Below are 4,016 nucleotides of genomic sequence, written 5' to 3'. Positions count from 1 at the left end.
TTGACTTTGAACAACAAAGTCTCACTCATGACTATATGAGCTCACTTTCAATAAGATGCTCTCTTAAAATCCTAAGGCAAATATTAGTGTAATTTAAAAAACCTTTTCTAAATTCAGAGTTTATTTCCAGATAACCAGTATGTTCTGTGCCAATCATGTTTTACTAACCACTGCGCTTGAAAAACACCTTGAGAGAATGGTGTTTCATGGGCATCTTTAAAGGATCACCACATGTCTAAATGTCACTATCTCAAGTGAACTTGCATACTGAAGAGGCTGTTGTTAACAGAGGGGTCCCAGGGTGGGGTACACCGAGAGCACATCTGCTGAGGGGGAATGCTCTCTGTTGGAACCAAGGCAGGTGATTCTGAGGTGTGTGTTTCACTGGGAGCAGAATGCAGCTTTCAGAGGAGGAGGCAGTGTAGAGCTGGTCATTAGGTCAAGATCCAGAGTTGGACTGGAGAGCATAATGGGTAAGACCAAGAGGAAGCGTGCTGTAATGCAGAGAGAAGTAGATCTGGAAAATAATGCCAACCTCTGAGCAGAGTCAGCTCTCAAGGAAACCTTGGGCTAGGGACAACAGGATCCAAAGTAAATGATGTCCACAGACAATCCCCAAACTGCTTGATTTTCATTTCACATATGTTCTTTAGTCCTGCATATAGCACTTTGGCCACAGGGTCCTTCTTGTTATCTCCTGTGAGTTATTAAGGCATACCAAGAAGAGAAATGAATTAAGAAACAGACGGTCAGCCTCAGGCTGGGAGGAGTGGATCACAGCAGACTCTAGACAAATTCAGACTAGGGGTCTAGTTCCAACCATGTCACTTACTAGCTGTGTGAACTTGGATACATTAGGAAGCTCTCTGAGACTTAGGTTCTTCATCCGTGAAGTTGGTTTGATAAACCCTGTCTTGTATGAGTGTTAGAATTGTGAATATATGTAAAACTGGCACAGTGACTGACATACATTAGGTCTTTAGTGAATAGCAGTCATTGCTATGGTTGTTTTCACCCAAGACCCTACCACTCTCTCCTCCGGGATTTGTTTACCAGTAAACATTGTAGAATATGCAGTGCTCGATTACATCACACATTAGATCAGTTAAAAATGTTGCTTATCAAGAAAAACTAAGTAAATCTTCTGCCTTAGTAGTTATATTATTTAATTTAGGTTTAGGAGAGTCTTTTCCAGCTGGCTGCATCTCAGAGCTCCTAAAATTTGTGTTAAGGCCAACTCCTTCCCTCCCTCCCACTTTTTCATCCCTCCCACCTTCTCATCCACCCAGACCACCCCTATTTTCAGTCATTTTGCCATACACACACACATATGCTAGTAATCTAGCCCCCACTGAGAGTTTGACAAATAACACTCAAGACAGTGTCATTAAAATGTATTTTGAAGTGAGTATTCTCCAGTTCTCCTGCACAGCACATATTGCCAGAACAGTTGCTGTTGGCACCTCTTGAGTATAACAAATGTTTCTTACAAATTCTTGGAATCATGTGTATAAAAAATTTGTGCACTATGTTCAGTTGCAATGGGACAAGAGTGCAGGACAACATCCAGTCCTATGCCAGGAGCAGATTTCTTTCTTGCTTGACTATGATCCCCAAAACACGATGTGACGTTTTCAATTACAGTCTATTTCCTTTTAAATCTTAGATATACAGGAATGATCCCTCCTCACAAATCCCACAGACTTATTTTGTCCACCCCCTAGTTGAATTTAAAATTACCTACCATGGAAAGACTTTCAGATTCCCAAGGCCCCAATCTGCCTTGTCTCAACACATTTACCCTTAACTGCTGTCATATGGCATCTCCACCTTCTCACTCCTTTCTACTAGTCATTTGGTCTAGATACCGCCATCATTCTTATATGGTTGTTGCTCCTGAACTTAATGACATTCAATAGAAAAGGGCTGGAACTTGTTCATCCTAATATCCCCAATACTAGTGCAGTGCCTTCCAAAGAGTTGCTCATCAATTAATGTTTGGGAAACAAATGAACCCATGATCATGAGATCTAATTGTTTAAGATTTCATTTCTCCTACATACTTAAATAAGGAAAGAAAATCCAGGTATATATCTTTTAGTTTTATAGAACAATAGACTAAAAGCAATCAGAGAAGCCAAGAATTAACCATCTCTTACATTCTTCTCTTTATTTGTTGATTCCATATATTTTACTGGTGACTTCATGTACATTTTCAATGAAATACCTATTCCAGTGACATTATCTTCTTCAAAATGCCACTAATTTACATAGATGTTTAAACTAATTAAACATTCAAGTAAAGGAAGCAACTTTTGAAAAACACATGCAAAAAAAAAAAAAGAAATTTCCAAGTCATCTATAGCAAATAAGATTACACAGATATTATATATGATTTTCCCTCCAGGCCCACACCATCCCTCCATTACTTAAAACACTGACTAATCATTTTGACAACAAAGTGAAAAATCTGCTTCAGACTTTACCTCTGTTGGGAGAAGCTACTGGAACTTTCAGTGTCCATGGCAGTAGTGCCAGCCCTGCCTGCTATTCCTGATTGGCCTCTCTCATTTTCATGACTCAAAGCCTCCTCATACTGGGACAGGTAAGATCTGGGGTTCATTCCATGCATCTTGGCCAAGAACTCCAGCAACTTCATCTCGCTTGTTTCAGCCTTGGCTCTTGGACCCCACAGGAATTCATAGCATGGAGGATCACTGTTGGGCACCTGCTGGTACTCCAGGTACTTTTCCACCACCAGATCTCTGGTGATGAATTGCCTTGTCTCCCCAAAGAGAAAGTGCTACCTCCCAGAATATAATCCATCATATTCAGCACTTCCAAGATCTCTTCCTCAGTGGTGCAGTTGCCCTTCATGAAAATCACATCCAAGATAAGTATCAGGAGGCCAGTCTTTGGCATACCATCATTATCACTCAGCCCTCCATCGTAGGTGAGGTCCAGTTTGTTGACCAAGGCATAACAGTGGCTGTTGGGTTGGACTTCCTTTACATCAATGCCAAAGACTAGCTCCATGTACTCAGAAGCTCTCCTGAGAATCTCAGAGAAGTGATCTTTGTACTTTTTTATGACACTCGTCAGCATATCTGCCTTTGAGATGGACTCATTCATTTGATACTTGAGCAGTAGGAAGTTGATCAACAATTCAACCTTCTCTTGTAGAGATATCTGGGCACATCGTCAGGTTCTGGCGGGGACTGCAAGCTGCTTGGACTATCATCCTCTTCTTGGCTGCTGGAGTCCTCATCTAGTATGCAAGAGGAGAAGGCTATGATGGCAGAGGAAGAAAACAGGCACTCTGGTGACCCTGAGGAGTATTGGGTGCCCCAGGAGGAGAAGCATACTTCAGTGAGCAGGGCATCAGAGACAAGGAGGAAGGACAAAAGGCTTCCTTCACAGCCTGAGGAACCTGTGCAAACTCCAGGCCATGGGTCTCATAACTGGGCCTGAAGGCATTGTTCATGTGTGCAGTGTGGAATCTCCTGATCCTAAGACATGCTGACTGTTCTGAGTGGTGGCTGTCAGGAGTGTCAGTAGAAGAGAAGCAAAAGGGACCCACAGCCTAAAGGAGAAAGGAAGACATGAGTGGTTTCAGTTGGTAAACTCAAACATGGCAGCCCTGGTGGCCACCTCCACAGCTTTACTCCTGGGGCCCAGGTTCTAGGGCTTCGTGTGTCTCCTATCTTCCTACCAAAGCCTGTAGGTGTAGAAGTGAACATGTTTATCAGGGTGCAGTCAGACATTATAGGTTGAGATTTATTGGGCTGACAGAACTGTAGGCAGGAATGCAGTCTGTAGGGTCTCTTCTATTCCCAGGTAGGTTCTCCCCTCACTCTTCATTGAGGGTCTTCACCTTGACACCTGGCATTGACTGGGACATTCTCCTCTCTTGAACTAGCTATACCTCCCTTAGACCAAGGCAGTCACTTCCCTGAGACTCTTGAGTAAGACGATAGGGTGGGTCTGCCTAACAAGTCTACCCAGGGTTTCTTTGG

At 42.8% G+C, this 4,016-nt stretch overlaps 1 pseudogene; it reads right to left on the bottom strand.

Moving 5' to 3' along the window:
- Positions 1 to 2,482: 2,482 nt before the first annotated feature.
- LOC143672097 (melanoma-associated antigen B16 pseudogene) lies at positions 2,483 to 3,518 on the bottom strand (annotated as a pseudogene).
- Positions 3,519 to 4,016: the final 498 nt, after the last annotated feature.

Source organism: Tamandua tetradactyla, chromosome X (genome assembly GCF_023851605.1).
Source record: "Tamandua tetradactyla isolate mTamTet1 chromosome X, mTamTet1.pri, whole genome shotgun sequence".
NCBI classification, from domain to species: Eukaryota; Metazoa; Chordata; class Mammalia; order Pilosa; family Myrmecophagidae; genus Tamandua; species Tamandua tetradactyla.
The sequence above is the reverse complement of the archived record's forward strand: the minus strand, read 5'-3'. Positions and strand labels throughout refer to the sequence as shown.